At 45.2% G+C, this 24,139-nt stretch overlaps 1 pseudogene; it reads left to right on the forward strand.

Moving 5' to 3' along the window:
• LOC124015944 overlaps positions 1-24,139 on the forward strand; it is a 191,619-nt pseudogene that overhangs the window by 65,538 nt on the left and 101,942 nt on the right.

A 24,139-nucleotide genomic window follows, 5' to 3' on the forward strand; every position in this document is an offset into this window, starting at 1 on the left:
GATCCATTGTTTTGAAATATTATGAACAATTATTACACACAGTTTTCTAGATCCACACCAGAGCCCCCCTCCAGCATCAGACACACAGCTGCGGGCCCTTAGTGGCGTTGGCTAGTATGTAAATGTGACAGGGGACCTGGGACTGTGTTCTGACAGAGCGAGGCGATGACGCACTGACATAAGTATATCTCAGCTGTTGTTGTGACAAGCCACTCTGTAAAAGATGCTGCCCATTGAATCATCAACCGTACCGTGCCATCACAAAACAGGGCTCCGGGCTGGCACAAACAAGAGCATTTGGCCCCTCCAGCCTAATTACTAAGGGAGGAATTAACTGCAGTATAACACACACACAGTTTTGTATTGCTATCCTTCTGGGGACCAAATAATTGATTCCCATCTAAAATCCTATTTTCCCTAAACCCTAGCCCTAGCCCTAACCTTAACCCTTAACCTAATCATAACCCTGAACTTGAACATGAACCTAACCTTAACTCCAAAACACTAACCCTAAAACTATACCTAACCCTAACTCCTAACACTAACCATAACCTTAATTCTAACCCTAATTCTAACCCTAGCCCTAACCTAAGCCCTAAGACTGAAATATATTTTTTCCTTGTGGGGATCGGCAAAATGTTCCCATTTGTACATCAATTTTCCTTGTTTCACTATCCTTGTGAGGACTTCTGGTACCCACAGGGATAGTTAAACAGAAACACGCACGCACGCACGCACGCACGCACGCACGCACGCACGCACGCACGCACGCACGCACGCACGCACACACACACACACACACACACACACACACACACACACACACACACACACACACACACACACACACACACACACACACACACACACACACACACACACACACACACACACACACACACACACACACATTAAAGAGACAGTAGCAGTACAAAGAATATTACCACACTCTTCTTTTCATCACACGGTCACACCCCATGCCACATAAAACATTCCTATAATTAGGTCATGTAGAATAGACATAATTGCGCTCTAATTGTTGCTATTGTTAATGACCTCGTGTTTTTTAGTCATCGCTCGACTGTGTGTGAATTCACAGAGCGTGTGTGTGAGCGTGTGTGTCTGTTAGTGTGTATGCATGTAAAATATGCTGTATGTTTTTATGTTTGTGTGCATACAGTGCAACAGAGTGTAAGTGGATATTTCTTCATACTAATGGCGTCTTTAGCAAGATCGTTTCGATGGAAACCGCGTTGCCACGGAAACACTGCGTGTCTCTTAGAATTTGAAATGTCTCTCTATCCCTCACTCCCTCTCTCTTTCCGTCCCTCTCCATATCTCTCTCCCTTTTGCTATCACTCTCTCTCTTTCCTTCACTCCCTCTCCCTATCTCTTTCTCCCTCTCTCTCTCTGCCTCACTCACTCTTCCCACACTTCCTATGTCCCTTGACCACATTCTCTCTCTCTCTCTCCTCTCTCTGTAACACTCTCTTTCTCTATACCTCTTTCTTTCTCTTTCTATGAATCTGACAGTACAGCTGATGCCAGTCAAACAGTGTCTTCAGTTAGATGAGACATGGACCCAGAAATGGAGAGTTGGTTGGTTGCATTTCTTCTCTCAGAGAAGTGGGAGGCAGTGGGAAATGTTTGGCAAATTGTTTTAGAATCTAATGTTACATTATGGGAAAAAGATGCAGTTGAAAACTAAAATGACAGGAGGAAAAAAAGATTAAAAGAGACGGGTAAAATTGGAGGACTATAAAGAGAGAGGAGATATTGCATATGAAAGGAGGTGCCAATCTATCCCATTTGAATTCAGAGAGAGAGAGAGAGAGAGAGAGAGAGAGAGAGAGAGAGAGAGAGAGAGACAGAGTGAGAGAGAGAGAGAGAGAGAGAGAGAGAGAGAGAGAGAGAGAGAGAGAGAGAGAGAGAGAGAGAGAGAGAGAGAGAGAGAGACATAGAGAGAGCAAGAGAGAGCGAGAGAGAGAGCGAGAGAGAGAGAGAGAGAGAGAGAGAGAGAGAGAGAGAGAGAGAGAGAGAGAGAGAGAGAGAGAGAGAGAGAAACCTGACACACTCAGCACACAGGGAGGCAAAAACCTACCTGGAGTTGACAGCATGCCCTCCCCCATCTGCCCCCCTAGACACAACTACGACAACATAACCAACAAAATCGGGTCACAACTCCTGCAGCTCTGTCGGACACTGGGTATGTACATAGTCAATGGTAGGCTTTGAGGGGACTCCTATGGTAGGTTCACATATAGCTCACCTATTGGCAGTAGTACTGTGACTACTTTATCACTAACCTCAACCCAGAGTCTCTTAGAGCGTTCACAGTCAGCCCACTTACACCACTATTTGATCACAGCAAATTCACAGTCTACTTGAACAGAGCAATACTGTATCATGAGGCATCAAAGCCAAAGGAACTGAATAGTATTAAGAAATGCTGTAGATGGAAGGAAAGTAGTGTGGAACTCTACCAAAAACTAATGAGGCAACAACAAATTCAATCCCTTTCAGACGATTTCCCGGACAAAATGTTTTACTGTAATAGTGAAGGTGTAAACTTGGCAGTAGAAAACCTAAACAGTATATTTGACCTCTTAGCTTCCCTGTCAAATCTAAAAGTTTCAAGCAGACAACCTAAGAAAATGAACAACAATGACAAATGCTTTGATGAAGAATGCAAAAACATAAGAAAGAAATAGAGAAACCTATCCAACCAAAAACATAGAGACCCAGAAAACCTGAGCCTACGCCGTTCACTATGGTGAATCACTAAAACAATACAGAAATACACTACGAAAAAAGAAGGAACAGCACGTCAGAAATCAGCTCTATGTAATTGAAGAGTCCACAGACTCTAACCCCTTCTGGGAACATTGGAAAACACTAAACAAACAACAACACGAATAATTATGTATCCAAAACGGAGATGTATGGAGAAACCACTTCTTTGTTATATTTGGCTCTATAACAAAGAACAAACAGCAAAAACATATACATGATCAAATACAAATCATAGAATCAACTATTAAAAAGTACCAGAACAGGATTGGATTCTCCAATTACATTGACTGAACAAACCCTCCAACCCAAAAAGGCCTGTGGAGTGGAGATACATTTGACCCCAATAACTACCGTGGGATATGCGTCAACAGCAACCGTGGGAAAATCCTCTGCATTATCATTAACAGCAGACTCGCACATTTCCTCAGCGTTAACAATGTACCGAGCAAATGTCAAATAGGCTTTTTGCCAAATTACTGTACGACAGACAACGTATTCACCCTTGACAAACAAACAAACCAAAACAAACGCAAAGTCTTCTCGTGCTTTTGTTTTCAAAAAAGCTTTTGACTCAATTTGGCACGAGGGCCTGCTATACAAATGGATGGAAAATGGGGTTGGGGGAAAACATATGGCATTATAAAATCATTGTACACAAACAACAAGTGTGCGGTTAAAATGAGCAAAAAACATGTTTCTTTCCACAGGGCCAGGAGGTGAGACAGGGAAGCAGCTTAAGCCCCACCCTCTTCTACATATATATCAACGAATTGGCGAGGGCACTAGAACAGTCTCCAGGACCTGGCCTCACCCTACTAGAACCTGAAGTCAAATGTCTACTGTTTGCTAATGATCTGGTGCTTCTGTCACCAACCAAGGAGGGCCTACAGCAGCACATAGATCTTCTGCACAGATTCTGTCAGACCTGGGCTCTAACAGTAAATCTCAGTAAGAGAAAAATAATGGTGTTCCTAAAAAAGATCCAGTTTCCAGGACCACAAATACAAATTCCATCTAGACACCGTTGCCCTAGAGCACACAAAAGAACGATACATACCTCGGCCTAAACATCAGCGCCACAGGTAACTTCCACAAAGCTGTGAACGATCTGAGAGACAAGGCAAGAAGGGCCTTCTAAATTTGACATACCAATTAGGATCTGGCTTAAAAATACTTGAATCAGTTATAGAACCCATTGCTCTTTATTGTTGTGAGGTCTGAATTCTCAAAATGAGTTCTCAAATTGGGACAAACACCAAATTGATACTCTGCATGCAGAATTCTACAAAAATATCCTCAGTGTACAACGTAAAACACCAAATAATGCATGCGGAGCATAATTAAGCAGATACCAACTAATTATAAAAATCCAGAAAAGGGCCGTTAAATTCCACAACCACCTAAAAGGAAGCGATTCCCAAATCTTCCATAACAAAGCCATCACCTAGAGAGAAATAAACATGGAGAAGAGTCCCCTAAGCAAGCTGGTCCTGTGGCTCTGTTCACAAACACAAACAGAGCCCACAGAGCCGCAATACAGCAACACAATTAGACCCAACCAAATCATGAGAAAACAAAAAGAGAATTACTTGACACATTGGAAAGAATTAACCAAAAAACTGATCAAACTAGAATGCTATTTGTCCCTAAACAGAGAGTACATAGTGGCAGAATACCTGACCACTGAGCACAGCCTTGCTATTGAGAAAGTTTGCTGAAGGCAGACATGGCTCTCATGAGAAGACAGGCTATGTGCACACTGTCCACAAAATGAGTTGGAAACTGAGCTGCACTTCTTAACCTCCTGCCCAATGTATGACCATATTAGAGACACATATTTCCCTCAGATTACACAGACCCACAAAGAATTTGATACCAAATCGAATTTTGATAAACTCCCATATCTATTGGGTGAAATACCACAGTGTGCCATCACAGCAGCAAGATTTGTGACCTGTTGCCACAAGAAAAGGGCAAACATTGAAGAACAAACACCATTGTAAATATAACCTATATTTATATGTTTATTTATTTTCCCTTTTGTACTTTAACTATTTGCACATCATTACAACACTGTGTATAGACATAATATGACATTTGAAATGTCTTTATTCTTTTGGAACTTTTGTAAGTGTAATGTTTACTGTTATTTTTTGTATTATTTATTTTAATTTGTTTATGATCTATTTCACTTGCGTTGGCAATGTAAACATATGTTATCCATGCCAATAAAGCCCCTTAAATTGAAATTCAAATTGAATTGAGACAGAGAGAGTGTTCTAAATAAATACTGTAGATGACAGAAGGAGTTAGTTGGAGAATGAAAGAGAGTATGCTGATTAATGGACAGAGAGAGAGAGAGAGAGAGAGATTAGTGAAGGGAAAACAGAATGAAGGGAGGAATCAGCATGAAGTGGTGTCGGACAGAGTTAGGCTGAGAGGAGAGAAATAGAGGGAGTGAGCGAGAGAGGAGAGGGAGTGGAAATGGGAGTCAAGACTTGCCAAAAAACACACTGACAGGGTTGTGAACCGCATGTATCTCATTGTACTCTGTGCTTGGCTCTACTCTGCACTCTAACCCTCTGTGCTTGTTAGAGAGAAGATGGGAAGAGAGAGAGAAGAGGAGAAGGAGGGGTGTCTGAGGGAGAGAGCGAGCACACACACACACACACACACACACACACACACACACACACACACACACACACACACACACACACACACACACACACACACACACACACACACACACACACACACACACACACACACACACACACACACACACACACACACACACACACACACACACACACACACACACACATGTGTTTGGCAGAAGTGAAACACCCACATGAAATCACTGGCCATTTTCTCAAGAGGTTGATCTTTGATGGGAAATCAAGGCTAGAGTAAATCCTACATTATGCACTCCCATTTCCTTGCATTCTCCAGGGACACATTTTTCGCAATTGATACATTTACATTTGAGTAATTTAGCAGATGCTCTTATCCAGAGTGAATTGTGCAGTGCATACATTTTCATACTTTTTTCTTACTGGTCCCCCGTGGGAATCAAACCCACAACCCGGGTGTTGCAAGCTCCATTTTCTACCAACTGAGCCACACTGGACCACACTATGCTTTTATACAACGATATACTTTTATACAAACTGTTGTTTTCTCTTCTCAGTCACTCTAATCATTACGCCAGTGTATTTACAGTATAGTCTTTCTATAGTGACACTGCATTAGCTTAGCATTCAAATGAAGACCTTCTCCTCCAATGTGTTTTGAGAAAGAGGCGAGGAGAGAGGACACAAGGAATCAAAGAAAGAGGAACTGAGAAAGCGCTTTATCACACGGTAGTTAGTTACCCATCTCGGGCTCAGTCAGGGTCACGTATAGGTGGCTCCTCTCTATTGGCTGGGGTGGAATGGACCAATCAGCATGCAGCGCATCCATGTGTCAGTGATTAATTACCCAGCATGCTCTCCCACTGTTAACAAGCTTAATCAACTCATCGTGATGGGAGGTTTTCATTAACCGCAGAGTGCAAAGGTCTTGTTCTCCTTCTCCATCCTTCCATCCTGTCTCAACCAGACCTTCCTTCCTTCCTGTCCCGAACACCAACCTCTCTGTCCTGGTCTTGTCCTTTAATCTGTCATCCCCATGTCCCTCGCCGTCAATCCATTTCAGTGTATTTCAGGATGTAATGGGCTTGGCTGACATGATGTGAGTCCTGCCAGGGCTGTAGACGTTACAGTAGCAGATCCAATGAGACAATTGGCCTCCTCCATCTTCTCCCTCCGTACACAGAGTGGCAGTTTGAGACACATTAGTGGAGACTGGAGGAAAAAGGTTTGACATTTTGCAGATGTTTGGAAAAAAGCACTTGTGTGTGTGCGTGTGTGTAATACAGATGAATTTGAAACACAAAGTGATAGTCATTTATTTTAATTAGATATTCAGCACATTATTAAACAGTTTATTGAGAGCAGAACCTGTTGTTGGGAAACAGAAATAGAGAAGATGGTGAGGGAGGAAAAAATATGTTGGGGAAGAGGATGATAAATCACTCCTGCTATTTCAAATCAACTATGAGTTGATGAGTTTCTGTCATTCTCTTTTTTAAATGATATGTTTCTGGGCTGATTCACTGAGTCATTCACTGCTATGTCAAATAGGACCTATATTATTAGTGTCTTATCAAAAGTAAGGGGACTCTGCTGTGTGTGTGTGTGTGTGTGTGTGTGTGTGTGTGTGTGTGTGTGTGTGTGTGTGTGTGTGTGTGTGTGTGTGTGTGTGTGTGTGTGTGTGTGTGTGTGTGTGTGTGTGTGTGTGTGTGTGTGTGTGTGTGTGTGTGCGTGTGTGTGCGTGCGTGTTTGTTTGCGTGGGTGTGTTTGTACAGTGCAGTATGTGAATGTGTCTACATGTAAAGTACCAGACAAAAGTTTGGACACCTTCTCATTCCAGGGTTTTTCTTTATTTTTACTATTTTCTACATTGTAGAATAATAGTGAAGACATCAACACTATGAAATAAGTGTTAACCAAAATAACCAATAGAGTGTTAAACAATTCCAAATATATTTTTATCTATAAGTAACCACCCTTTGCCTTGATGACAGCTCTGCACACTCTTGGCATTCTCGCAACCAGCTTCATAAAGTAGTCACCAGGAATGCATTTCAATTAACACGTGGGCTTTGTTAATAGTCAATTTGTGGAATTTCTTTCCTTCTTAATGCATTTGAGCCAATCAGTTGTGTTGAGACAAGGAAGGGGTGGTATACAGAAGATAGCCCTATTTGGTTAAAGACCAAGTCCATATTATGGCGAGAACAGCTCAAATAAGCAAAGAGAAACAACAGTCCATCATCACTTTAAGACATGAAGGTCAGTCAATACGGAAAATGTAAAAAACGTTGAATGTTTCTTCAAGTGCAGTCGCAAAAAACATCAAGCGCTATGATGAAAATGGCTCTCATGAGGACCTCCACAGGAAAGGAAGGCCCAGAGTTACCTCTGCTGCAGAGGATAAGTTCATTAGAGTTACCAGCCTCAGAAATTGCAGCCCAAATAAATGCTTCACAGAGTTCAAGTAACAGACACATCTCAACATCAATTGTTCAGAGGAGACTGCGTGAATCAGGCCTTCATCGTCAAATTGCTGCAAAGAATCCACTACTAAAAGACACCAATAATAAGAAGAGACTTGCTTGGGCCAAGAAACACGAGCAATAGACATTAAACCTGTGGAAATTTGCCCTTTGGTCTGTTGAGTCCAAATTTTAGATTGTTGATTCCAACCGCTGTGTCTTTGTGAGATGCAGAGAAGATGAACGGATTATCTCCACATGTGTGGTTCCCACCGTGAAGCATGGAAGAGGAGGTGTGATGCTGTGTGGGGTGCTTATTATTTAAAGTATTAAGATAAACTTTTGTTATTGACCAAATACTTATTTTCCACCATAATTTGCACATAAATTCATTAAAACTCCTACAATGTGATTTTCTGGATTTTTTTCCTTCTCATTTTGTCTGTCATAGTTGAAGTGTACCTATGATGAAAATTACAGGCTTCTCTCATCTTTTTAAGTGGGTGAACTTGCACAATTGGTGGCTGACTAAATACTTTTTTGCCCCACTGTATATGTACGGTACTATATGCACATATAGTATGCGTGCATGGTAAATCCCCCTGAATGAAGGATGTGTGTGTGAGAGAGAGAGAGAGAGGTAGAGAGACAGATATATAGGGATATATATAATATATATATATATATATATATATATATATATATATATATATATAGAGAGAGAGAGAGAGAGAGAGAGAGAGAGAGAGAGAGAGAGAGAGAGAGAGAGAGAGAGAGAGAGAGAGAGAGAGAGAGAGAGAGAGAGAGAGAGGTAAAAATATGTTTCCAAGCTGTAGAACCAGTGCATGAGCAGTCATATTGTATGACCTGAGTTTAACCTCCTCCGTGTGTGTGTGTGTGTGTGTCTTTTGCTGAGGGTCTTTTAAGATGAATTTATTTGGAATACCAAAGCCTGTGCTGAATGAGGGATGTGTGTGTGTGTGTGTGTGTGTGTGTGTGTGTGTGTGTGTGTGTGTGTGTGTGTGTGTGTGTGTGTGTGTGTGTGTGTGTGTGTGTGTGTGTGTGTGTGTGTGTGTGTGTGTGTGTGTGTGTGTGTGTGTGTGTGTGTGTGTGTGTGTGTGTGTGAGAGAGAGAGAGAGAGGGAGAGAGAGAGAGGTAAAAATATGTTTCCAAGCTGTAGAACCAGTGCATGAGCAGTCATATTGTATGACCTGAGTTTAACCTCCTCCGTGTGTGTATGTCTTTTGCTGAGGGTCTTTTAAGATGAATTTATTTGGAATACCAAAGCCTGTGCTGAATGAGGGATGTGTGTGTGTGTGTGTGAGAGAGAGAGAGAAAGATAGGGTTATGAAAGTATCCAGAATATGTTTCCAAGCTGTAGAACCAGTGCATGAGCAGTCATATTGTATGACCTGAGTTTAACCTCCTCCATGTGTGATTGTGTGTGTGTGTGTGATTGTGTGCGTGCGTGCGTGGTTGTGACCATGGTTTGTGTGTGTGTGGAGGATGGTTGTGACCACGGGGGTTTGGTGCCGTGACCAACATGATATTCCCCACACAGAGGTCAGAGGTAGAGCCTGCTGGCTGTGGTGAGGACAGGCCTCAGCATGCTGATAATAAAGGTCACGGTGTATTTTACAGTCTGTTAAAATGGACATTATGCTGGAAAAATAACTCTATAATGTCCGTTTTAATGGACTGTAAGATACGCAAAACACTACTGTACATACTTGGTTTCTTTGGGATTCATTGAAGCGACCCACAGAACAGCTTCTGTGAGACTGCTACCCGGCAGATGTACTAGTTTGTTGAATAAAGTACAAAACCTGCACTTTTTGTCAAACATTGATTTGCTTGTGATTTACGCATAACATTAACAGCTTCTTACTGTGAGAGTGGCTAATTGCCACACGACGAAAAGGGCGAAAACGTTTTGGTAGTTTGTTAATGACATCGGAGATTGGAGCCAGAGATTTGAGATGCTGAGGTCCTTTTTGATTTCATATTGTGCTGCTCACAAAATTGTTGCGATGTCCTACCGCACTCTATATCTATTTCCCATGATTACCATCCCCATTTTCCAGAGCTCGTCATTTATAGAATTCACATGTTCTTAGTCTATTGGCTGCCCAGCAAATGAAACGAGAGCAACTGTGTAATCATTTCCTGGACCAGAAATAGCGGAGTGATTCAATCAAGACACTGTGGGTTCTTCAAATGAAGTGCATAAGAAAAAGCCACGCAACAGGAAAGACTTCAAAATAGGGTCCTTCCTAATTAAACAAGGAATGTTAGATGCATTAACTCTGTGTGTATTTGATTAGCGAAGATATATGATGTTGAAGCATGGTGAGCTTAAAAGAAGAAGACAGAGGAAGAGGAAGAAGACAGAGGAAAGACAGAGGGAAGATAGAGGAAAGACAGAGGAAAGACAGAGGGGAGATAGAGGAAAGACAGGGGAAAGACAGAGGGAAGATAGATAGATGGAGGAAAGACAGAAAAAAGACAAAGGGGAGATAGATAAATGGAGAAAAGACAGAGGAAAGATAGAGGGAAGATAGATGGAGAAAAGACAGAGGAAATACAGAGGGAAGATAGATAGATGGAGGAAAGACATAAAAAAAGACAAAGGGAAGATAGATAAATGGAGAAAAGACAGAGGAAAGATAGAGGGAAGATAGATGGATGGAGAAAAGACATAGGAAAGATGGAGGGAAGATAGATAGGATGGAGAAAAGACAGAGGGAAGATAGATAGGATGGAGAAAAGACAAAGGGAAGATAGATAGGATGGAGAAAAGACAAAGGAAAGACAGATAGAGATAGTTGGAAGGGGGAGAGGATTAAAGGTGGATTGAAAGAGGGGAGTGAAGTGGAAAAACGGAGTGTTTGAAGGAGAGGAAGGAAAGGATGTGTCTACTATAACGCAGCTGCTACTTCAATGTGTGAATGTGTGTGTTTGTGAATCTTTCTCTTGTTCTTACTCTCTCTCTCTCTCTCTCTCTCTCTCTCTCTCTCTCTCTCTCTCTCTCTCTCTCTCTCTCTCTCTCTCTCTCTCTCTCTCTCTCTCTCTCTCTCTCTCTCTCTCTCTCTCAATCCTCTCCCACCAGGGCTTGTTAAGCGGAGGGCTGATATGTCGTTCTCTCCCTGCAAATCTAATTGGAGACAGGCTTTCATTGGCATGACATGGAGATGAGTTGCCAAATCCTTTCAGACCCGCTTTAGACTGTTCACACACGCACACACACACGCACGCACACACACACACACACACACACACACACACACACACACACACACACACACACACACACACACACACACACACACACACACACACACACACACACACACACACGCACACACGCACGCACGCACGCACGCACGCACGCACACACACACACACACACACACACACACACACACACACACACACACACACACACACACACACACCACAGCACACATTGACGCAGCAGAGGAAGCAGCCAGCTCCGCCGCCGACGCCAGGCGAAGCCACCGTGACGATCTGATATAAATCAAGCTCACAACACTTCAGAGTCTCAATAGGTTTAAATAATAGCCGCCCTCAACACTGCTCCCCATCCCAGCACATCTTATAGAAACGGGTGACATCCTGTAAAGAAGGAAGCGATGGAAGCACTTGTTTGTATACTAGACTCTGCATATATTCATACATGTGTTGCAGAGTGGTTGATGTGAGGTGTGGTTGAGGTGTAAGAGTCACTATGTTAAAGACGGGTTACTCACATATTATGCTTCATCCCAGTACAGTACGTTACAAATCCTCAGGGAGATGCAATAGGTTACAGTGTTGTATGACTACCTGAGGCTGGTTGCTGTCATCTTTATGACCAACGGGATAATGATGATAGTGAATCATTTAAGCTGCTGTACTTTACTAGCCTCCTTTAGCTCATGTCTGCAAAAGGCAGTTGTGTAGCAGCAGAAGTGGTGCCACTGCATCACATAATATGTAAGCGTCGACTCGCGTGTTTTCACGCTGAACAATCAAACTCACATTGCACAATGCCGACAAAAGCATGTCAAAATTCAAACAATACTCTTCAGAGAGTTACAATAATAGGTATTTTTCCATCTCGAAGAAAAATGTCCTTTCTCTGCTCTCTTTTATTCATTTATCCGTTGAGCATCTCTCACATCGCTCATAGGTTCCATCCATAATGGCACCCTCTATCCTATTTTTGTGCACCACTTATAACCAGGGCCCATACAAGTGTTGGGCATGACATCACAGTTAGTAGGGCTAGAGAACACTGATGTGAGTGGACAGGACATGCAACTTGGTCGCTGATCTGGAGCGAGACAGTTTGGCCCTGCTGGCCCTGCAGGAGCGAGACAGTTTGACCCTGATGGCCCTGCAGGAGCGAGACAGTTTGGCCCTGATGGCCCTGCAGGAGCGAGACAGTTTGGCCCTGATGGCCCTGCAGGAGCGAGACAGTTTGGCCCTGATGGCCCTGCAGGAGCGAGACAGTTTGACCCTGCTGGCCCTGCAGGAGCGAGACAGTTTGACCCTGCTGGCCCTGCAGGAGCGAGACAGTTTGGCCCTGCTGGCCCTGCAGGAGTGAGACAGTTTGGCCCTGATGGCCCTGCAGGAGCGAGACAGTTTGGCCCTGATGGCCCTGCAGGAGCGAGACAGTTTGGCCCTGATGGCCCTGCAGGAGCGAGACAGTTGGGCCCTGCTGGCCCTGCAGGAGCGAGACAGTTTGGCCCTGCTGGCCCTGCAGGAGCGAGACAGTTTGGCCCTGCTGTCCCTGCAGGAGCGAGACAGTTTGGCCCTGCTGGCCCTGCAGGAGCGAGACAGTTTGACCCTGCTGGCCCTGCAGGAGCGAGACAGTTTGGCCCTGATGGCCCTGCAGGAGCGAGAACAATCAAACTCACTTGCACAATGCCGAGAAACATGTCACAGTTTGGTTTGGCCCTGCTGGCCCTGCAGGAGCGAGACAGTTTGGCCCTGCTGGCCCTGCAGGAGCGAGACAGTTTGGCCCTGCTGGCCCTGCAGGAGCGAGACAGTTTGGCCCTGCTGGCCCTGCAGGAGCGAGACAGTTTGGCCCTGCTGGCCCTGCAGGAGCGAGACAGTTTGACCCTGCTGGCTCTGCAGGAGCGAGACAGTTTGGCCCTGCTGGCCCTGCAGGAGCGAGACAGTTTGGCCCTGCTGGCCCTGCAGGAGCGAGACAGTTTGACCCTGCTGGCCCTGCAGGAGCGAGACAGTTTGGCCCTGATGGCCCTGCAGGAGCGAGACAGTTTGGCCCTGATGGCCCTGCAGGAGCGAGACAGTTTGGCCCTGATGGCCCTGCAGGAGCGAGACAGTTTGACCCTGCTGGCCCTGCAGGAGCGAGACAGTTTGGCCCTGATGGCCCTGCAGGAGCGAGACAGTTTGACCCTGATGGCCCTGCAGGAGCGAGACAGTTTGGCCCTGCTGGCCCTGCAGGAGCGAGACAGTTTGGCCCTGCTGGCCCTGCAGGAGCAAGACAGTTTGACCCTGCTGGCCCTGCAGGAGCGAGACAGTTTGACCCTGCTGGCCCTGCAGGAGCGAGACAGTTTGGCCCTGATGGCCCTGCAGGAGCGAGACAGTTTGACCCTGCTGGCCCTGCAGGAGCGAGACAGTTTGGCCCTGATGGCCCTGCAGGAGCGAGACAGTTTGGCCCTGCTGGCCCTGCTGGCCCTGCAGGAGCGAGACAGTTTGACCCTGCTGGCCCTGCAGGAGCGAGACAGTTTGACCCTGCTGGCCCTGCAGGAGCGAGACAGTTTGACCCTGCTGGCCCTGCAGGAGCGAGACAGTTTGACCCTGCTGGCCCTGCAGGAGCGAGACAGTTTGACCCTGCTGGCCCTGCAGGAGCGAGATAGTTTGACCCTGCGGGCCCTGCAGGAGCGAGACAGTTTGACCCTGCTGGCCCTGCAGGAGCGAGACAGTTTGGCCCTGCTGGCCCTGCAGGAGCGAGACAGTTTGACCCTGCTGGCCCTGCAGGAGCGAGACAGTTTGACCCTGCTGGCCCTGCAGGGCACTGGTTGGCACCTCGCAGACATGAGCTAATTGAGCTTTAGGACTTGGTGTAAAGAAGATAAACACGAAGAGTAAAAAAAACACTGACAGACTAATTCCATTAGGAGAATAAAAACGAGTGAATTGATGAGGATATTAAAGGGAACATTAGACTGATTCGCTGTTATTCTATGAATAATGGTCTGCTGATCCAAGTGAATGACATTTGAGATAGAGAGAAAAGAGAGAAAGAGAATGAAAAGAGAGAATAGAATGATAGAGGAAAAGAGCAGAAAAAAGTATTCAAATTAAATTATATCTGTATCCGCACAGTGATTAATAATGATGTAGGACAGAGAGAGAATAGAGAGAGAAGTGTGTAAAGGTGTGAAGAGGAGAGATTAGGGCTCAGGATAGATTGAGAAACGTGGAGGATCAAGAGGAGTCAATGGCTGCTGTGGATTTGCGGTTGATTGACAGGAAGTTATGGGAAGGGACAAACACAGCATACATACAATAACACTCACCTTAGAAATGTATATGACCCTCAGAACATATGGAACGTAGTCAAAATAGCAACGGATTTCAATAGAAAGGTTAGAGTTTAAGGGTGCGTCTGTGCACAAGCATATTATTTTAACACAGTTATTTCAAGTGAAGTGTCTCCTGACTGTCAACGTTTCAGGATTAATCCCCCAACCTCCCCTATTCTACTTCCACACTTCCGTCCCCCATTGACATGGAATGTGATTACCTCATCAAAGCAGAAGCTAGGTAACGGATCAAGCCATATCTGTCCCTGTGGGGGAGGTGGGAGATGTAACAGGGCGGGAAGTGGGCTTTGATGTGGAGTGGAGCGAGTAGACCTGAGCCAGGGAGAGTTCAGCACAGCTGCTGCATGAGTAACATGGAGCCACAACCTATGGACACGCCCATACACACAGAGTCACACACAGAGTCACACACAGAGTCACACACAGAGCTGTCACATAGGCAGGCCAGGCTTGCACACAGGAACATACAGATGTAGTATGGATGTCACACATATTCATTCACAAACTAACGGTGTCACTCACTCACTCACTCACTCACTCACTCACTCACTCACTCACTCACTCACTCACTCACTCACTCACTCACTCACTCACTCACTCACTCACTCACTCACTCACTCACTCACTCACTCACTCACTCACTCACTCACTCACTCACTGTGTACACGTACGGTGGGGACCAACGTTACACCCTTGATTAAAATTAGAAAAAAATGACTATATAAAATGAATAATTAAAATACTGTGCTATATTGTATGCTAAAAAAAACATTATTTTATACTTATACAGTTGCTCAGTGAAAGAGATTTTGTTCAACAAGTAATCATTTTTTTGTCTTGAAAAAGTAGGGTTACAAATGATTGACAACCCTGTTTTCAAAACCTTCAAATACCTCACCTTGGGAGGATAACGTAACGGAGCCTTTTTCTAAAATGTTTTATGAGTTGGAGAACACATTGGGAGGGATCCATACAGAATCCTTCCAGATCCGTGATATCCTTCGTCTGCGTTTTATGGGATTGTCCTCCTCAAATCAAACCACATGTTTTCAATTGGTTTCATGTCTCGAAACTGACATAACTATTGCAAAAAGTATTAGTATAAAATAATATACTTTTCCATTTGTGTAGCATACAGTACAGCTCAGTATTTTAATTATTTATTTTATACAGTAATATTTTCTTATCTTTGTGTCAATCATTTCAAACCCCACTGTACATATGAGCAGATTCACGCAGACATGCACACACACACACGCACGCACGCACGCACGCACGCACGCACACACACACACACACACACACACACACACACACACACACACACACACACACACACAAACCTTAAACCCTAACCACTAACCCTAATTTGAACCCTAATCCTAATTGTAACCCTGACCCTAAACTAACCCCTAAACCTAAAATAGCGTTTTTCCTTGTGGTGACCGGTGAGATGTCCCACTTATCAGAATTTTCCATGTTTTACTATCCTTGTGAAGACACATACGCACACTCACAATCTCGCTCACACTCCCTCACTAGTAATCATACACACACTCCCCCACTGACAAACTCATGAACACAAATAGACCCCTGACGTTCAGCTGATGCTGGTCCCTTAGTTCCATACATAATGCATCTCAACCATCACGTCCTCATGGGTGACTGAACAACATCGCCCCCTGGACCTCCCTTGAGTCTCCAGATGTTGTTTGTGTGTGTGGCCGCCCCATGTGCTGTACATGTACTATCCTCCTTTACATCTCATTTCCGTTTGACCGTTGACCTGACGTCCCGTTCTTCTGTCTTCCCTCTCGCTCTTCTCTCTCTTCCCCGTGTTTGCAGGACGACCACTCCATGTTCTTCCAGTTTGGCCCGTCCATAGAGCAGCAGGCCTCCATCATGCTGAAGATCATGGAGGAATACGACTGGTACATCTTCTCCATCGTCACCACCTACTACCCCGGATACCAGGACTTTGTCAACAAAGTGAGGCAGACCAGACCTGGGTTCAAACACTATTGGAAATCAGTTCAAATACGCTATGTTTTACAAAAGTATGTGGACACCCCTTCAAATGAGTGGATTCGGCTATTTCAGCCACACCCATTGCTGACAGGTGTATAAAATCGAGCACACAGCATTCCAATCTCCATAGACAAACATTGGCGGTAGAATGGCTTTACGGACGAGCTCAGTGACTTTTAACATGACACCGTCATAGGATGCCACCTTTCCAACAAGTCAGTTCATCAAATTTCTGCCCTGCTAGTGCTGTTATTGTGATGTGGAAACGTCTAGGAGCAACAACGGCTCAGCTGCGAAGTGGTAGGCCAGACAAGCTCACAGAATGGGACCGGCGAGAGCTGAAGCGCGTAGCGCGTAAAAATTGTCTGTCCTCCGCAACACTCACTACTGAGTTCCAAACTGCCTCTGCCTCTGTCAGCACAAGAAGTGTTCGTCGTGAGCTTCATGAAATGAGTTTCCATGGCCGAGCAGCCGCACACAAGCCTAAGATCAATATGTGCAATGCCAAGCATCGGCTGGAGTGGTGTAAAGCTTGCCGCCATTTATTCTCTGGAGCAGTGGAAACGTGTTCTCTGCAGTGATGAATCACATTTCACCATCTGACAGTCCGACGGATGAATCTGGATTTGGCAGATGCCAGGAGAACGCTACCTGCCCGAATGCATAATGCCAACTGTAAAGTTTGGTGGAGGAGGAATAATGTTCTGGGGCTGTTTTTCATGTTTCGGGGCTCCTTAGTTCCAGTGAAGAGAAATCATAATGCTACAGCATTCAATGACAGTCTAGATGATTCTGTGCTTCCAAATTTGTGGCAACAGTTTGGGGATGGCGCTTTCCAGTTTCAGCATGACAATGCCCTGTGCACAAAGCAAAATCCATACAGAAATGGCTTTTCGAGATTGGTGTGGAATAACTTGACTGGCCTGTACAGAGCCCTGACCTCAACCCCAGCAAAAACCATCGGAATGAATTGGAACACCGACTGCAAGCAAGGCTTAATCGCCCAACATCAGTGCCCAACCTCATTAATGCTCTTGTGCCAGAATGGAAGCAAGTCCCCGCAGCAATGTTCCAATATCTAGTGGAAAGCCTTCCCAGAAGAGTGGAGGCTGTTATAGCAGCAAAGGGGGACCAACTCTATATTAATGCCCATGATTTTGGAATGCGATGTTCCACATACTTTTGGTCATGTAGTGTACTTTGGCTGAGCTTGATTGAGCTTGCCTGTTGCAATGGACTAAAAGAAAAGTCTCATGTTCAAACGCTGCACATCTGGTACTACAAGCAAAGTATTTTAAAAATGGCATCCATGTTCTCCTGTTTCTATATCTTATTCATCATTGTTCCTATGAAAACACTATGAGAGATGCCCCATACCAAACCTGTTGTTCCTATGAAACCCCTATGAGAGATGCCCCACACCCAACCTGTTGTTCCTATGAAACCCCTATGAGAGATGCCCCACACCAAACCTGCCAGGACCTAAAGGGGTGGCAGGGTAGCCTAGTGGTTAGAGCGTTGGACTAGTAACCAGAAGGTTGCAAGTTCAAACCCCCGAGCTGTGATTCTGCCCCTGAACAGGTAGTTAACCCACTGTTCCTAGTCATTGAAAATACAAATTTGTTCTTGACTGACTTGCCTAGTTAAGTAAAGGTAAAAAATATTTAAATAAATAATAAAAAAGCTCAAGTAGAGCTGAACTGGCACACTACTAGTCTTACACCTGCACAGCTAAACCCAAGAGAGGAGCCAGAAAGACTGACTGACAAACAAACGGTTTACTTTTCAAGCGGTGTTTCTTGTGTGGATATTGGAACTGAACGTCAATACTTTTCTTTCCTCGTCTTCCTCCTCCTTCTCCCTGTCTCCTCTTCTTTTCCTCATCCTCCCTCACTCTTCTACCTCCTCCTCCCCTCTCTCTTCTTCCTTCTCCTCCCTCTCTCCTCTCCCCACACCCACCTTTCCCTCTCCCCCACCATAGATCCGGAGCACCATAGAGAACAGTTTTGTGGGCTGGGAGCTAGAAGAAGTCCTCCTGTTGGACATGTCTGTGGATGACGGAGACGCTAAGATCCAGAACCAGATGAAGAAGCTGCAGAGTCCTGTCTACCTGCTTTACTGCACCAAGGAGGAGGCCTACACCATCTTTGAGGTGGCAAACTCTGTGGGACTGACGGGATACGGCTACACCTGGATCGTACCGTCGCTAGTGGCCGGCGACGCCGATAATGTCCCCGCCGTGTTTCCCACAGGTAGTTACTGGATGGGGTTAGAATGGGGGTCAGCAGAAGTGTAAAAAGTTAAGGTGCATACTGATCCAGGAGCAGTTTATTCTCCTAAACGGAAAATACAAAACTGATCTTAGATCAGCGTTTCTGGGAAACTTCATCCGACTCTGGGTGAACTCAGCTATAAAGGGTGTTGGATTTTGGGATTACAAACCCGTTTTTAATTAATGTGGCACCTCTGTTATTTTAGATGGCTCTCTTAACCTCTCTCTCTCCACCTCCCACCTTTTCACCCCTCATCCTTCCACATCTTCCCCTACCCCCCATTTTCTTCTCTTTTTCTCTCTCTCTCTCTCTCTCTCTCTCTCTCTCTCTCTCTCTCTCTCTCTCTCTCTCTCTCTCTCTCTCTCTCTCTCTCTCTCTCCTTCTCTCAGGGCTTATTTCGGTGTCGTATGACGAATGGGACTACAGTTTGGAGGCTCGGGTGCGGGATGCAGTGGCTGTCATCGCCATGGCGACCTCCACCATGATGCTGGACCGGGGGCAACACACACTGCTCAAGTCAGGCTGCAACGAGACCCCTAACAAGAAGAGCTCTAAACAAGGCAACTCCAATGAAGTGCTCAAGTGAGTGCCCTAGATATGGGGGTAGAAACATAGGTATAGTATGGTAGAGACTATAAGGGCGCTGCTGGCCTGCAAAACGACTAACCATCATCTAAAACGGACACTTACCTTAGCCAAACCCTTAACCCTGACCCTAACCCGAACCAAATTTGAGCCAATTCTGAAATTAAATATCGGTTTGCAGGTCAGGAGTGTCCATATAGCCTTTTCCTTATAGTACACACACACCTAGACACACATACAATACCCATGCACATACACACACTCACACACATACGCACACACAGACCTTTGAGGAACATTGTCCTCTGTTTAGTCATCCCAGCAGAACCTGAAGAGGTGGATATGTGCAGTCTTTTACAACAGCCTTCGTCTTATCTTACCATTAACCACAATAATCATGAAAGAAAACACACATTTCTCTTTCTTCATTTACTTGTTTTGTTATCTGACGCATTACAGTACAGAACATTACAGTACAGAACATTACAGTACAGAACATTACAGTACAGAACATTACAGTACGGAACATTACAGTACGGAACATTACAGTACGGAACATTACAGTATACTCAGTACATGAATAATTAATCTCCATTTAACTTCATCGGGCTTTGCTTTTAGTGCCTGCATTGTTCATATATTCTGTGACTAATTGAATGCTTGGGGACAAACGGATTAAATTAAAAGAGGTCCAAAGAACAGTAGGAGGTTAGGAGGTGTGTGTGTGTGTGTGTGTGTGTGTGTGTGTGTGTGTGTGTGTGTGTGTGTGTGTGTGTGTGTGTGTGTGTGTGTGTGTGTGTGTGTGTGTGTGTGTGTGTGTGTGTGTGTGTGTGTGTCTGTGTCTGTGTGTGTGTGTGTGTGTGTGTGTGTGTGTGTGTGTGTGTGTGTGTGTGTGTGTGTGTGTGTGTGTGTGTGTGTGTGTGTGTGTGTGTGTGTGTGTGTGTGTGTGTGTGTGTGTGTGTGTGTGTCTGTGTCTGTGTCTGTGTGTGTGTGTGTGTGTGTGTGTGTGTGTGTGTGTGTGTGTGTGTGTGTGTGTGTGTGTGTGTGTCTGTCTGTCTGTCTGTCTGTCTGTCTGTCTGTCTGTCTGTCTGTCTGTCTGTCTGTCTGTCTGTCTGTCTGTCTGTCTGTCTGTGTGTGTGTGTGTGTGTGTGTGTGTGTGTGTGTGTGTGTGTGTGTGTGTGTGTGTGTGTGTGTGTGTGTGTGTGTGTGTGTGTGTGTGTGTTTTGTGAGAGTGTGTGTTAGACTCCCTTCCTCTAGCACTGTTGTTGGGTTACTGATTGAGTTACATGTACAGTCGAATAAGGGTACAAATGCCTTTCCCCTCTCAATCCTCCACGTTCCTTTTCTAAAAATAAACATAATTGTATTTTTTTGTGGTTGGTTTGGATTGTGGATTGGAATATGTGGGTTGTTGTGTGTGTGTGTGTGTGTGTGTGTGTGTGTGTGTGTGTGTGTGTGTGTGTGTGTGTGTGTGTGTGTGTGTGTGTGTGTGTGTGTGTGTGTGTGTGTGTGTGTGTGTGTGTGTGAGATAAGCAACCTGGGTGAAAGTATAACATTTTTGGGATATTTATTTGTTTTCTTATCAGATGCAGTTATGCATACACGTCCCTCATCGCAACTTCCAAACAACAGGAATAAAATAACACAAACACAAACCCATGAATATTTAAATCCCCAACGGTGTTCCTTCTCTGTCACTGAGACCCAGAGTTGGTAGTTAGGACCTGGCATTCAATTTTCCTCCTGGAGTACACCTGGGACCCTTGTCAAAACCTTACACACACACACACGCACGCACGCACGCACGCACACACACACACACACACACACACACACACACACACACACACACACACACACACACACACACACACACACACACACACACACACACACACACACACACACACACACACACACACACAGCAGAGTCCCCTTATTTATGATAAGACACTAATAATATAGGTCCTATTTGACTTAGCAGTGAATCAGCCCAGAAACATATAATTAAAAAAAGAGAATAATTAAATGGCTTGGATGCCCCTACCCTCCTCCCAACCCCCTCCTGGCTGCCCCTTCCTCCCCCTTTCGCCCCTCAACTCCTCCCCTAACTCCTGAAAACCTTCCCCCACCACCCCCTCAACCCCCCCAACCCCCCAGTAACAGACATTATGCCCTGTAGGCCCTATGTGCGTGACTCAGGAACGTGGTGGATCCATGCCACCGGAGGATAGATAGTGTAGTGCTAGATTTGCATGCCATGCTGTCAGACAGTGATGGACTACAGCAGGGGGGGGGGGCTCAGTGACTCACACTCTCTGTTTGGGGAGGAAGTGTGGTGTTGTGTCTATGTCTGTATGTATGCCTGTGTATGTCTGTGTGTGTGTGCATGTGAGTGCGTGCGTGCCTGTGTATCACATTCTCTGCTGGTTTTCGGGGGGCAGGTTGACCTCATGGGGATATAGCCTCTGACTGGAGGGTTCACTCATGTTTATCCCTCCCTGCCACTGAGGAGAGGACAGAACAGGAGGTATTGTGTAATGAGAAAATGTGCTGGAAGTGGTTTTGGATGATGAGCTGCTATGGGGCTTATTGGTATGTATGGCTAGGGAAGCAGAGAGAGGGGAGAGGTGTGGGATGAGAAGAAGTGTGTATGTGTATACGTGTGTGTGTGCGTGCGTGCGTGGGGGAGGGGAGGAAGTGTGTAATTGTCTCTTATATATACAGTACCAGTCAAACATTTGGACACACTTACTCATTCAAGGGTTATTCTTTATTTGTACTATTTTCTACATTGTAGAATAACAGCAAAGACATCAAAACTATGAAATAACACATATCGAATCATGTAGTAACCAAAAAAGTGTTAAAGAAATCAAACTATATTTTAGATTTTAGATTGTTCAAAATTGCCACCCTTTGCCTTGATGACAGCTTTGCACACTCTTGGAATCTCTCAACCAGCTTCACCTGGAATGCTTTTCCAACAGTCTTGAAGGAGTTCCCACATATGCTGAGCACTTGTTGGCTGCTTTTCCTTCACTCTGTGGTCCAACTCATCCCAAACCATCTCAATTGGGTTGAGGTCGGGTGATTGTGGAGGCCAGGTCATCTGATGCAGCACTCCATTACTCTTCTTTTTGGTCAAATAGCCCTTACACAGCCTGGAGGTGTGTTGGGTCATTGTTCTGTTGAAATAAAATGATAGTCCTAGTAAGTGCAAACCAAATGGGGTGGCGTATCGCTGTGGTAGCCATGCTGGTTAAGAGTGCCTTGAATTCTAAATAAATCACAGACAGTGTTACAGCAAAGCACCACCATCACACCTCCTCCTCCTCCATGCTTCACGGTGGGAACCACACATGCGGAGATCATCCGTTCACCTTCTCTGCGTCTCACAAAGACACAGCAGTTGGAACCAAAAATCTCAAATTTGGACTCATCGGTCCTCAGGACAGATTTCCACCAGTCTAATGTCCATTGCAAGTGTTTTTTGGCCCAAGCAAGTCTCTTCTTATTGTTTGTGTCCTTTTAGTAGTGGTTTCTGCAGAAATTCCATCATAAAGGCTTGATTCACACCGACTCATCTGAACAGTTGATGTTGAGATGTGTCTGTTACTTAGACTCTATGAAGCATTTATTTGGGCTGCAATTTCTGAGACTGGTAACTGTAATGAGTTAAATCCGGGTTTTCCTTTCCTGTGGCGGTCCTCATAAGAGCCAGTTTCATCATAGCGTTTGATGGTTTTTGCGACTGCACTTGAAGAAACTTTCAAAGTTCTTGAAGTTTTCCACATTGACTGACAATCATGTCTTAAAGCAATGATGGACTGTCATTTCTCTTTGCTTATTTGAGCTGTTCTTGCCATAATATGGACTTTGTATTTTACTGTATATGGCTATCTTCTGTGTACCACCCCTACCTTGTCACAACACAACTGATTGGCTCAAACACAAACCTGGCCCGTTTCCTGTTGCTCAGGGCAACATATTTTCCCAGAATTCTCAACGTGCGTGTGGATCTACTTTCCAGGGGGGTGTCTTATCTCTACTAAGTAGAGACTGCACCCCTCGGTGGTTCCCCAGATATGGCCCCGATTCAATGTAGATCTTAAACATCGCAAGAAAATGCACATTGTTGTCTGTTCTTCTCAATGAGGGATCTTGGGCGCTCCTTTGGGAACGGATGCTTTGGCGTATCAGTGGCCTCGTACCCTGCGCTATGCGTTTCCTCCGATGCATCTGATTCAAGCCACCGTGGGGAGGGTCTTTCAGAAGGGTCTGTTGTTGATTGTTGTGTCTCCCCGTTGGCCCAGACAACCCTGGTTCCCGGTGATCATGCGCCTGTTGGTCTGGGACCCGTGGAGGGTTCCGTGTCTTCGGGATCTATTGTCCCAGGCAGAGTTTGGCACCCACGACCACATATATGGGATCAGTTGGTTTGGCCCCTGAAAGGTTGAATTTGACGGGGAACTAGGGGTTTACTCTTGAACATGATTACGACTGTACAGTTGGCACGTCACACACTCTACAAGAGGGTTGTATACATATAAGTGGCGTGCGTTTGAGGGTTGGTGTCTGAGCAGGGCCTTTTTCACATTGAAGGTATATATAGCAGCCATCTCGGTGTGTCATGTAGGGATTGACAGCACTACCCAGTGGTCTCATCCTCTGGGGGTGCGGTACCTGAAAGGCATGCGTTGGCTCAGACCAGTGTCTGAGTGGCACCGATCTGGGACCTGGCTTTGGTCCTGGACACTCTGTGTGAGCCTCCGTTTGAA

Source organism: Oncorhynchus gorbuscha, linkage group LG26 (assembly GCF_021184085.1).
Source record: "Oncorhynchus gorbuscha isolate QuinsamMale2020 ecotype Even-year linkage group LG26, OgorEven_v1.0, whole genome shotgun sequence".
NCBI classification, from domain to species: domain Eukaryota; kingdom Metazoa; phylum Chordata; class Actinopteri; order Salmoniformes; family Salmonidae; genus Oncorhynchus; species Oncorhynchus gorbuscha.